The 13,580-nt window shown below is 49.0% G+C and overlaps 1 protein-coding gene across 6 annotated transcripts in view; it reads left to right on the top strand.

Moving 5' to 3' along the window:
• Positions 1–13,580, top strand: part of C14H10orf90 (chromosome 14 C10orf90 homolog) — a 202,075-nt gene that overhangs the window by 165,882 nt on the left and 22,613 nt on the right. The gene's annotated exons all lie outside the window — the stretch shown is intronic.

Here is a 13,580-nt window from a genome sequence, read left to right as displayed (position 1 = left end):
TCCTCCTCAGTTCCAGGGTGTACCTGTGTGAGCCTAGAGTGGGTCCCTTTGTGACTAGACTTTTCTGAAAAATCCCAAATATTTTTATGCAGCAGTTGACCTTGAACGACTGTTGTTGCCCCTCAGGGCCCGGGTCAGGTAGAGGTCTGGGCACAGATCTCACTGCAAGTTCCTCTCCCCTTTCTCCACCCCAGTACCGATGTTTGTATCCAGCTCAGTCTGGTTGAGTGGTCAGGGCACCAGGGAAAGGGAAGGGTATAGAAGGGTCACGGGCTGGTCATGACCCTTCTACCTGCTTCTCATCTGAAGATCCCCAGAGGGTCTCAGATCTTCTCCAGCCCCTGCAGGTGGTGCCTGCACAGCATCTTCTCTGACCTGCTCCCCAGCAGAAGAGCTCCGGACATGGCATAAGGAGGAGAGGTGGCACGTTCAAGGGACAGACCAAGGCCAGTGGGTCTGGAGAGCAGAGTCCATCCCCAAGAGCCCTGCACACACAAGAAGGTGGCTCAGTGTGCCCCACCAAAAGCTCATTGGTTATCCTGCCGTATAAAGGGACCACAAAGCATAACCCATATTGACGTTCCCTGGCCTTCTAGTGAGTTTGGCACAATAGGCAGGAAATAGCAGTCTGGGCATGGGGGTGGGACATGGGTCAAAGATTGAGCTGTCTTCCTGCCTCTCTCTGTGCCCTTGGGTGTATATTTCCCCCCTTGGATTTGAAATAAAGGGCAAAGTCCATGCATATCCCTTTAAAGTTTGTGCCTTAGATGTGGGCCACCTTAGGGCCAGGTAACCAACAAAGGCTCCCCTTGCACTGTTTTCTGCGTAATTCTCCTTGAATACGCACATTTCCCTGTCTCACCCTCACAAAGCAGAATGGTGCTCACTGTAGAGATGAGTGACTTAAGGCCAGATGGGCTGGGTCATCTGTGGAGTCACACAGTTCATGGGAGGCAGACCCAGGCTGGAGCAGATCACAGGTCTCTGGGGTGCATTCCAAATCCTTCCTGTCATTGGTATTCCAAAGGCCTGCCATCTCTCTGAAACGATACCGCCTTGCAAACTTGGCCAGCCTGGGAGAACTTAGGCCATGCCCTGTGGGACCATGCAGCTACCTTGTTAACAGAGCTGACCTTGGTGGGATTCTCAGCAGCTCATGAACCCATCTCCACTCACCAGCAGATTGCCGGAAACTGGAAACTGAGCTGAGATGCATCGGATGTTTTAATAAACACAGAGCAGGATTTTACAAACATGCTTATGCCCCTTCTGGGACATCAACAAATACAGACATTGAGAGGCACATTGCAGAGTTACTGAGAAGTGACTTTCAACTCTCTGAAGGCGGCAACCCTGGGAGGAAGGTTTTTCAAGTTCCCACAAATGACCGTTTTTAAAAACATTCAAGTTTAAACTAATTCTAGACTTTTAGGAATGGTGTGGATAGAATACAAAGAGTTTCCAAGCACCCCTCACCCTGCTTCCCCAAATGCTCACAAGATGTTGACCATGACCACTGAAAAAACGAATTTCTTAAATGAAGTCCCAGGGCACCCCATAGGCCCCTGCTTGAAAGCCCACATTGTAAAGGGTCCTGTAGTTACTCTACAGCTTAACCTTAAAGACTTCTTGGAAAGCCATCAAGATGAGAAACTAAGATGGCTGAGAGTTTGTAGGAACTGCATAGAACTGTGGGAAAGGCAGTTTCTCTTCCTAAGAGAAGCTTTGGAAAGCCCGATGAGAAGTTTAAAAGCCCAAATGAAAACCAATCAAACGTCTTTTTTTTTTTTTCCCTTACTCTTTTGAAATCAAGAATGAGTTGAATATCCTGACCAAAAAAAGAGGGGGAGGCACTAGTGTGGGGAAAGAAGACATGAGTCCTAACACTAATTCAGTATGATTCACTGCCAGTGTTGCAAGTTTATGTAGAACAATGCTCAGCTGCTTTAGCTGAAGACTTGAAATGGTCAGAAGGAAGTTACTTACTTTGCTGGCCAACACGAGACAGCTAGAAAGAGTGAAAGTGCATAGGGTCTCTCTCTCCTTCCCCCGGGCTTGTATATTAGACATCAGCTCAGAAAAGTCTAGTCATTTGTACCAATTTTGCCTTTCCCACTTTGCTCTAAAATGATGATTTTTAATAAGACAATGATAAGTTTATTTTCACACACACACATATATCCGCCCCCTCTGTGGGCATAAGGAAGATGCTCACTAGCTACAAATCCTCCCTGTGGCTTTTAAAGACCAGTTAAGCGTATTTCCATTTTTCTGTACCTAAGTGATCTCCCGGGGCAAGCCCATAAACTAAATATGTTTTGTTTCTTATGAATTACTCCCAGAGACGAGAAATAAATAACTCGGGAAATCCACATTAAATGGGAGTAATGGGAAAACAGAGCGTTTGTCTGGTGTGACACCACCTGTTTATTTCATTGGGCGATGATGGTTACTCAGGAGGGAACGGGAGGAAAGGACGGGACGTGGAGACGCCTGGTACCTACGAGCTGAGCTGAAGGCAGAGAAAGCCAGCCGGCATCGCGGTCTGTCCACGTGTTGACTGCGGTCCGCCCGGCCCGGATTCAGGCTCTTTGTGTTGCTTGATTTATTCTTCGTTACTATTTTCGGGTGGCGTGTGCTTCTCTTCAGAGGCCCTGGGGAGCCTCTCCAATTCTGATTTTCAAAAATAGTTCTTCAAAGGGCACAGCGTTCTTAGAAGAAGACACACACAGGACCATGTGTTTCCGCTGAGTTTGGCTTGACATGACTGAGGTTTGTGCAAAGTCTGAGAAAACCAGAAAAATGATGTCAGCCAGGCAAGGAAGTGCCTCTGGCGGTCCCCAGAGCACTGGGAAGTAGAACCCGGAGCCTTTTCCACGGGAATCCTCCAGCTCTGGGATTCACTTCCCTTCCTGACATGGAACCTGGGAGGGATTTATATCTTCCCCAAATGATGTTTCCAGATCTTGTCCTGGAGACGAGTGTCTGACTGGGGTTGGAGGGAGAAACGGGACCGACTGGGCAAGGCAGGAAGCGGAGGTATTGTGTATCAGGCCAGCCCGTCTCCTTCCTGGCCCCAACCCCACTGAGGCAGCAAAGCAGGGATTCCTGACCGCCGGGGTCCAGGGAGTGCCCGTGGCCGTTGCCTGGGAGAACTGGAAAGCGTCTTGGGAAAAGGGGGATCCTGCAGGCAGAGCCCTCGGCCCTATTACAGGACCTCCAACCTCATACCCCAGACCTTCGGCCCAGGCTTTCAGTGTGTACGTTCACCACTTCGCACTGGCTCTTTAACTCGCTTATTTCCTTCACAACTCGGCACCGAGTCAATCCCTTTCTGGCTCGAGTCCAACGACCGCAGAGTGAAGGTTAAAGATTTGCTGCTTTCGGGACCCGATGATTCCCGGCTTCATCATAATTGTGTTAAATGAGTCCTAAGCAGGTTCAGGCAACTATTTTTAACTCCTTTTTTGTAAAGCAGGGATGGTGTGGCTGGCATATGTTTAAACTATGGCTGGAAAAGAGCAGTGCAAGCTGCCGTGGCTATCGTGCTGGTGCCGGAGGCAAGCATCGCCCCGCGGGGTTCTGTTTGTCCCCTGTGGTGCCAACGCTTAGCCTGCAAGTGCAGACACTGTTGAGGGGTGCTCTAAAACGTAGGAACGTCGGGGCGCCTGGGTGGCGCCGTGAGTTAAGTGTCTGACACTTGGTTTCCGCTCAGGTCCTGGCGTCTGGCCCCACATCGGGCTCCGCGGTCAGCGGGGAGTCTGCTTGGGTTCCTTCTCTCCCTCTACTGCAGGTGCTCCCCCCACCTCTCTCTCAAACAAATAAATCTTTAATAAATGAATAAATAGAATAGAGGACTGTCAAGACCTGCCCGTGTGTGGACTGCCCAGGCGCTAACACCAGAGCTCTTGAAAGGGATTAAGCCCTAATCTAGTCGGAGGAGCCTTCGCCCGCTGGATTAGCTGACGTCCCCCCACGCCCCCTTGGACTGCCTGGAAGCGTTCGTGTCTTTAGAGGTGCTTCGTGTTTTGCTGCCTTTGGATTTCAGATTTTTTTTTTTTTTTCTACATCACTTTGGCCACATTCACTAGCTGGAAGACCCTGCTGGACTCTGTCAGCCAGCTCCCACACATCGGGTCCGTGCACTGTTTGGTTGGACTTCTCAGAACAGGTGCTCAGTTCAGCACTGGCATCAGGACTGGCTGTTTACGGGGCGCCTGGGTGACTCGGGTGGTTAAGCGTCTGCCTTTGGCGCAGATCGTGATCCCAGGGTCCTGGGATTCAGCCCCAAGTCGGGCTCCCTGCTCAGCGGAGAGCCTGCTTCTCCCTCTCCCTCTGCTGCTCCCTCTGCTTTATGCTGTTTCTCATTATCTCTCTCATCAAATAAATAAATAAAATATTTTTTAAAAAACCTGTCTCTTTGCGGGGGGGTGTTAGACCTGTGGTCTGCCCAAACACGAATCCAAGTGATGTCTGTGCATTCTACAGCAGGGCTCTTACTCCCTCCAGGCCTGAGATCTGTCCCTCTTGCCCTGGGCTTGGTTTCTCTCCTCTGTCTGACAGGGGCAAATGGGCCAGTGTTAGCAGCAAGGTCTGGCCAGACTGTCTCATGAGCTCACTAGAGTGGTTTCCTAGTGGGGAAGTTCTCGGCTGAAAGGCAGGTTCATATGTGGTTCCGCTGGATATTGCCAAGGTTCCCATTTTGCTGGTCTTTGTGTTGAAAGTCTTCTTCTTTTAATAAACAAATTAAACCCATTTTCATTTATTAATAGGACTGATATTTGAGTCCATCTTCATCATAATTTTATAATTATTTGTATTTTGTTATTTTTGCTGAATTTCTTTTTCTCTAAGATATACTCTTTGCTTTCTTATTTGTAATTTTCTGGGGGAATACTTAAGACGGTTTGTATCTTTGTTCTAGTACATTTGTACTTATGCTTATTAAAATTTCCTTGGTCCCTACTCTGAGAATAGTTGGGCAGGGGGGGGGGGGCTTGGAAAATCTGGGAAACCAGGAGGCTGACTGTGGTTTCATCTTTAAGATGTTGTTTCATGTTCTTGTTCTTATGGGCACATGGCTGGACTGCTTGTCCCCCACTCTGACATCACACTTTGGCTGATGAAAATCTGAGTGATTGGAGGGCTTGTGAGTAGAAGCCCTGATGGGCCAGTGCAGACTGTCTGCCTCAGCAGTCACACAGCATGTGTCAAGGTCCTGAGGACAGTGATAGGCTGAGTCTGGTCATGGAACTTGTGCTGGACGTGCCTGGGGATTGGTTCAAAGGCAGATTCTGAGTCAGTAGGTCAGAGGCAGGGTCTGAGGCTCCATGTCTATAGAACGCCAGGTGATGGCGTTCATTGACCACATTATTAGTGGTAAGGTGCTGAGCTGTAAAACGTTGTCTTTGCTTTTTGTTTAATCTAGTTGCTCTCAAAGTGTGGTTCCTGGAACAGCAGGCTCCATATGATGGGAACTAAAAAATGCACATCTGGGCCCCAATCTGGACTTAGTGGGAAATCCTGGACCTGTGCCCCAGATTCTGGGTTTTAACAAAACTTCCATGTGATTCAGAGACGGGCTACCATGAACCCAGCCACTCAAGATTCAAGTCATGATAGATGGGCATTGTATCCTTTAGGACTTTTGCGTAGCTTTGAGTAACTAGATATCCATAAAGCTGTGGCTGGAAAATGTAAGAGTTTATTTTTGTTTTAAAAGAAGTCCAGAGATGGGCAGTCTGGGGAAGACACGGCCGGCTGACAGTGTCATCGGGACTCCAGGCCTCTGGTTTCCTGCTCTACTTTCCTTCAGATCTGACCCCTTATTAAGCTCATAGGATGGTTGCTGGGACCCCAGCCCTCACACCCCCGTCCCCAGTAAATACCAGCTGAACAGTCCTTCCTGAGACCTTATAGAAGTTCTCCCAAAGGAATTCTGCTATTAGGTCACTGGCCAGATCAATAGCCTAGGAGACCAAAATCTTTGTTTTAGCTGGGCTCATGGCCATCTTGAACAAAACGAGGATCTTCTAAGAAAAAAGACAAAAACGGAGATTGGGTAGGGAGCCAGCCATGCCTGCCATGGGGGTGGTGGGGACTTGAGGTGTCAGTGATGAAGAATGAACAGCCTGGAGGAAGTAGCATTCTGTGAGCTGGGGGAGTTAGCAGATCGCGTCAGAGAGCGGCAGGTTTCCATTTACCAATTCCGAAGAACAGCAGCTCTGGGTGCAGATACATTCCAGGTATGGAATGTGGTTGTGGGAGTGGGAGCTCGAGTGGGGGTGATGTCATTGATTGTGGGAGTGGAGGTGATGGTCATTGGCACTAGGAGGGGCATGGCAGTGGAGGTGATGGTCATGATTGTAGGAGGATGTTGTAGTGGAGGTGATCTCATTCATTGGTTGCTAGGGTAGAGGGCACAGTGGAAGTGATGTCATTGGTTATAGGAATGGGAGGGGAGGTGATAGTCAATAGTTGCAGCAGTGGTCACTGGCTATAGGCGTGGTAGGCTCTAGTGGGGGTGATGTTGCTGGTTATAGGCATGGAGGTGACTTCACTGGCTGAAGGAGCAAGAGTGATGTCACTGGCTAGAGACGTAGGGGTGACGGTCATTAGGTTGTAGGAGGGGGGCTGACATGGATGGTCCTTGGCACGAGGGCAGGAATTCTGTTGTTTTCACTCTTGTATCCCAAGTGCCCTATGACAGTGCCTGGCACATAGTCGGTGCTCAGTAAAGTGTTGTTGAAGATCAAGAGGTCAGGCATTTTCTTTGAGAGGCAGGAGAGACCAAAAGCAAACTTTGCTTTCTCACTTTCTGGAGTACTAAAACCTCAGATGAAGGTAATGGGGTAAAACCTAGAAGCCCCGGGCCGTGTGTCTCACACACACGCGCACATACACACACACACGTGTGCCCATGTGGACCTACACACACATGCACACACTAACACGCACACGCAAACATGCACAGACATACCCAGCAGGCGTTTCACTCTGCAGGAACCTTGACTAAGATTCTCCTCTCTCGTTCCCTTTAACACCTGGCCGATGGGCTGGATTTTTTTTTTAATCAATTTTTAATGTGCGGTATTACCTGCTTGGTCATTGTCGGAGCAGCGAGGAAAACCAAGAGGAGGAGGTGAGATGAAAGTCTGCCAGAATCATCAAGCAAAATGGGAAGAGTGGCCATCACCAGACATAACGCTCTCCCAACAACAGCATGTTAAGGAACCCGGCTTTGATGCATCACTGGTGGAAGTGGGGGATCCTGTCTTGTCATAAGTGATATCCGTAATGGAAGTGAAAGAAATAAAGGGAAAAGTGGATTAGTCCGCAGGAAATGGGCCCTTCTTCCCAGAGAAAATCACTGGGAGCATTTTTGAGTGACAGCTTGTCAATGATTTTAATTTTGTATATGCTTTCCTGTATTTCAAATTTAATTATTTATTGCCTTTGTAATTTGAAGAGAGTTTTTTTTTTTTAAAGAAAGTGCACCTTAATGAGAAAATTATCTTCCTGAATGCTTGCTTTGGGGAATGTTGGCATCAAGTTGTTTTTTTGTTTTTGTTTTTGTTTTTTTAAGATTTATGTGTTCATTATTATAGAAAAAGAGAGCACAAGTGTGAGGGGCAGAGGGAGAGAGAATCCCATGCAGCCTCCACACAGAGCCTGGCGCAGGGCTCATCTAACACTAAAACCAAGAGTCCAACGTTCAACCCACTGTGCCTCCCAGGCACCCCTAGCATCAGGTTTTAAGAAGAGGCTTAAAATGTGCTTCTCCTGTACTTCAGGAAGAGAAGTCACATTTTGGGATCAAAGATTACGGACAGTGCAGTAACCTGGGACTGTCTTTCCCGAGGGTAAGATAGAAGGATCTGATCTGTCCCTGGACTTGTGTCTCTCGACCACCACTTGCAATGCGTTCACGGTAATCGCGTTACGGAAAACGGACGGGCATACGTGTGATGCGTGCACGGCCGTGCACGTGCGTTTTAGTTCTGCCTTCCAAATATTTTTTGTATGTTCTAAGACCTTTGTTCATCAGCCTTAAGACCTCTAGGACTATGACATAGTTGGAAAAAAAGCTCCATTTATCCAGTGTCCTTTCTCGACGGTCTCTGGGAGAGGACGGCTATTACTCATTTCTCTTCGCAGGAATTGCATATATGAGCCTCCACCGTAAGGGAGACTTGTGTGCATTGCTTCCCACGTGGTATTTTGCAACTTGACTCTAGAACAATAGCAACGGAGAGACCGCATTTCCCCCTTGCTCTCTGAATACAGAGCTCGTCGGATCCCTGCACGGGTGTATTCGCGTCCCGACATCATCTAGACATCTTAACAACATAACCACTCTCCCCTCCCCGCCGTGTGCCGACGTTCCAGAAAGGGAAGGCTCTTTTTGCAGATTTTTAGGGGAGAAATGGGGCTCTGGTGTCTGATGCCTATACCAGAAGAGACCTGTTTACTGTCTAGGAAGGGCTGGCACGGGCAGGAAGTCTCATTTCCGGAAAGGGCTCGCTCTCCACGTGTTTCCTCTGGCCCAGCTGCCTTGGGGCGCCCTTTCATCTTTACCCTCTGATTCCTGGGTTGCCTGCCTGTTCCCCTGGGGTCGATCATTTCTTCCCTTTTCTCTTCCTCAGGGCGGCAGCTCGAGCTCAGCGCCTGCTGTGTGGCTTGGTTCTGGGGCTGGCTGCCCCCATCCCCTCTGCCCGGAGCTGTTTATCCCATTTGCTGCTGCCCCCTCTCCTCTTCAGACTCCCTTCCTAGGCGCCACAGCTCCTCATAGAAACCGAGCAGAAATATGCTGAAACAATTATGGACTGATTTTAAACAGAAGTCTGGATTGGGTGGGATGCGGGGTCCCACATGGAGACCCATTTCCACATGAGCTTTCACTGGCGGCCCAGAGATCAAGCCTTGACACGTAAAAAGGACAAAACCTCCACCGACCTTGCTCATTGCAAAACACTCTTCTTTTTTCTCTCTCTCAGTGGTTCCTCGGTGGGCCGCCAATTGACGTTCTTTGATTTCGCCTTCTGCATATGGTACTTGGAGGTGGTTGGAGGTTCTCTCTCTCTCTGATCGGAGCAGAGCCCTTGCTGAAGAAGTTCGGTGCCACTGAGCATCTGTGGTCCTGCATCTTCTCTCCCTGCATCAGCCTCCGTGTCCAGAAATTAGCATGCCTTGTGCAGAGAAGGCCCCGTCTTCCCCCTCGGCGGCAGCCTCCTGGCTCCCTGTGCCAAAACTGGGGACAGCGAAGTCCTGCCGGAAGCGAGGAGAATCTGCCGTTGACCCCAGGATGCCGCCGAGAGTGTCTTTCTGACTGACTGACACAGTCCCGTCAAGCTCACTTCTTTGGTTTCCAGTGAGATGCGGGGCTCCCGGGATTTGCTGGAAGGGTTAGGTAAACTGTACAGAAAATGCAGACGTGAGAGCTTTACTAAGGTGGTGACGGGAGAGGGCAGTCGGGACTGCAGGGCAAATAGCATCACCCTCTAGGAGCTCCTCAGGCTCGCCCTGTAGTTTAGAGACTTGTATTTATATCAATGACCCAGAAACATTCAGTTACTCTAAGACCCGGTCATTTGTAAGATGGTCCAGCTTTCAAGGGGGGAGATCCCCAGCAGAACCACTGAAATGTGGAGGAAATAAATGCATGCCTTGGATTCCGGGAAGCCGGCTTCGTTCAGAAATGTCTCTCTGGCTCATTGACTGGGTTCGGTCTGTTTTAAGAAGGCAGGAAGGTGCACAGAGGTAGCCCCCACCCTCAGGACCTTGCTAGGAGCTGAGTTTCATCTTCAACGCCGAAACACCTAGAACAAAATCTAAGCTAATCTGGGGATAAATGACTCTAAAATGTATTCTGCCTGTGACTCGCCCACCTTGGGCTCTTCAGCACCCCCAGATGACCATCCTCTCTGGCTCATGCGTGGGTTTCCCTGTTTTGCTTTTGTTCCCCACCCCCTCCCCCCACCCTGCTCTCCCTTGGCGATTCACTGACGGACTCCCGCTGCTGGGCCGGTCCTTCTTAGCAACCATTGTGCATTTCCTAGCTTCTGTTTGAGCCGGGTTGTCACAGGCAGGACTGGAGGCCAGAGGGGGATAATGGCCCACTAAGAACATACAAGATTAGAGGGGCACCTGGGTGGCTCGGTTGGTTAAGTGTCTGTCTCTTGATTCCTGCTCAGGTCATGATCTCTGGGTCCCGGGGTGAAGCCCGTGTCAGGCTCTGTGCTGAGTGTGGAGCCTGCTTAAGATTCTCTCTCTGTCTGCCTCTCCCCTTCTCCCCCCACCCCTACTTGATATTCTCTCTCTCTCTCTCAAAGAAAAAAAAAGAACATAAAAGATTATGCATTGCCTTGATATTTGGAAAGAATCAGTGAAGTATCTTTTTCTATCAGGTTGGTTCATTATATTTTCCGGCCAATGGAAGTAAATTGTCTTGGGGAAGGGGTGCCTTGTCCTCATTTTGTGTTAAGGACCTAGTGGCAGCCTCGCTTGGTCCAGGTCCATGGATCTTGGTTGGCTGAGATGCTGTGTGTGTCCCGGAGGTTTTCACTCCCTTCCCTGCCCTGTGCTTGGGTCAGCAGAGGCCACATCTCACCGCAGAGATGTGTCCCGCTGTCAAACACGGTGAGGGCGGGAACACAAAGTCCAGAGCAGCCCACTCCCTTGGCTCTCTTCCTGCTGGCCAGCCCGGCCTGCTCCCCAGACTGTGGTCAGCCCCTTGTGTTCCAGACTCATCTGTGGCTTACCTCTGTCTTTCCCAGAGTCACGCCCCATCAGCTCTCAGGGAAGCTGTGGCCGAGCCCGCCTGCTGACTGATCGCCCTCCTCCCGGAAGCTTTTGAGTAACAGGTGCAATGACATCCTCACCTGAAAACAACTAGCTTTGAGCTTGCTCTTGGTCTTGGAAATCTGTTGTTTATGGATACTGACGTAGGTGGGAAAATTATATACAAGATACTCATTGGGCAGGATCTCTGATTGCTTTCTGTTCACCTCCCGGAGCATGGCACAGTTTTGGATAGGTGAGTTGGCTCAGTACTAGAGCTATAGAAGACCAACCCATAGGGTAATACATTTTATTTTATGTAAGATTTTATTTATTTATTTGAGAGAAAGAGTGCGTGTGCACAAGCCAGGGGGAGGGGCGGAGGGAGAGAGAGAGAGAGTAGCAGATCCCTCTGCACAGGGAGCCAGATGTGGGGCTCGATCTCAGGACCCTGGGATCATGACCTGAGCCACAGGCAGATGCTTCACTGACTGAGATGCCCAGGATCCCCCAGGGTAATGCATTTGAGAAGAAGCAACAGAGGGAACCTTACTATTTCAAGGAAACCTGCGGTGCTACAGCTCTTCCAAATTCAGGCTTGGGAAGGAAGCTTTGAGTTTGAGTCCAAGAAAGAAATGCCTGTCAGAGGCGGCTGATTTACTCACGCTTCTCTTAAGGTGCTCAAGACGGGCAGAGCCGGCAGTGCAATGGGCCATCACTGGGATGATTGAGTTTCAAATTGGGAGCACAAATGGAGAACTTTCAGTCCAACCCACAAGCAGGGCCTAATGGGGGAAATGATGGGCACATTTTTGCTTTGCGAGGCCCACCTGAGGATAATTTCGTGGCTGATGGTTGTACTTTTCAGAATCCACAAAAGGAGATCTGATCAATAACTTGTCAGGGAGTCCTTCTTGGACCGAGTATCTTTCTCTTCTGGAGCACACCAACCACGTTCTACCTTCTGGGAGTCGTTTTAACTCTTCCACGACATGAGGGGACCCATCTGACCTTCACCGAAAGCGTCACCTAAGAGTTTCTATGAAACCAAATTGATGGGTACCTGATAGGTAGGGCCGTAGGTGTGTCTCCCTTAAAGAGCCCGACACCAGTGTGGGAGGAGCAGACTGGGACTGCCCCACTCTTCACTGATTTCATTTCTGATCCTTTAAAGAGAGCTTCTCATAAATCGAAGCAACATAGAAAGGAATAACTATTTTGAGACTTTTTGCTTATGGCATTTCATCCTTAAACAGAATTGGCAGTTTCTGAAATAAAGGTTTAGAAAGATATTTTCTGTACAAATGAGCAAAGCCCAACCTTTACCGGAGGAGACCATATGTCCTCTCCAAATGACAGGACCAAAAATAACTGCCATTTTCGTAGTACCCCCAATGTGCTGGGACCCACTAGGTGCTTTCCTTCATTTTGTCTGTTTGTTTATAAGAACATGGAAAGCCAGCTTTACCCCCTGTGGATTCCCTTGCCCCAGATCCCCGAGCCAGGGAACACACTTGAGAGGGTCCTCTGTGTCCTCTGTTCTTCCCACTGCCCTGCACCGTATCGCCACTCTCAACCTGTTCTCATTGTTGGGGACACCAGGGCTCAGGGACAGAGGGGCTGGAGCAGTGCAGACAGCTGAGGTATTTTAAAACAAGTCCCCGTTCTGAACAATGCCAGGGGCCCGTAGGCTCATTCCCTTGTTGCACAGGACATCTGAGAATATATTGCAAGTATCTTCTAAGTGTCCTTATTTATTGCAGCGGTCCTTAGGAGTTTTTTTCTCCCCAATACCCAAGGAGGTTGGGGACACAAGCTCCTGGCAGCAGGGACTCTCTCCCCCACGTGGGGCCCTACCTCAGCGGCTATTAACATAGGAGATGATGCCTGGTGAAGAATCACTAACTTATTTAAAGTGAATAACCTTTAAACATTTATAGAGTATCCACCCCCCCAAAAAAAACCCAAGAGTATAAAAGAGGCAAACAGTGAGAAGGAAGTCTCTCCCTCCATCCCAGCGCCTAGTCCTGCACTGCCCTCGAGGTCCTGAGGTGTCCAGCACCTTCTGGATCCTTCCGGGGATGTCCTGAGTATATCAGCACTTAGCAGTGGAAGCAGACCTGATACACGGTCCTGAATTTTGCTTCGTTCATCTGATAATACATCTCCGAGAGTTCTCCACATCTGCCCAAGAGCATTTGCCCTATTCTGTTCTTTTGCTGCGGAGCGTGGGAGCCCTAGGATCTCGTAGTCTCCCATGGATGGGCAGCAGGTGCTTTCTAGACTCTTGGTAGGACAGTGGGGCAACAAGCAACATGTTGTATACATTTTCGATCCACTGCTTTATGAGAAATCTGCACCGTGACCTCGTAACTTACCTCCTACCTCTGTGCTTGCCGTAGTACAGACCCTCTGTCAGTGTTTCTGCATTAATAATGATGGGTAACATTCATTAAGAGCTTACTGTGTATCAGGTGCTGTGCTAAACACCTTACACAGATCATTGTTTCATATTGCCTCAATTTTAATTGATATAATGTTATTCTGTGAAAATTACATAAATTATATAAATGTGTTGCTACTTATATGAACATCTTATGAAAATAGACATAATAATAAATAAGTAATATTTAATGTGATTACCTCAGTTTTATAGATGGGACCAGATAACTTAGAAGTGGTAGAGGTAGAGGTAGAATTTGAACCCAGGCACTCTGGCCCCATAGTTGGTGTCTGACCCACCCACTCTCTTGCCTAGTGTTGAGAAAGTCATCTGAGTTTCTAAGGGCACTGGCGAGCAC

Source organism: Mustela erminea, chromosome 14 (assembly GCF_009829155.1).
Source record: "Mustela erminea isolate mMusErm1 chromosome 14, mMusErm1.Pri, whole genome shotgun sequence".
Taxonomy (NCBI): Eukaryota; Metazoa; Chordata; class Mammalia; order Carnivora; family Mustelidae; genus Mustela; species Mustela erminea.
This window is presented reverse-complemented; position numbering and strand designations above follow the sequence as displayed.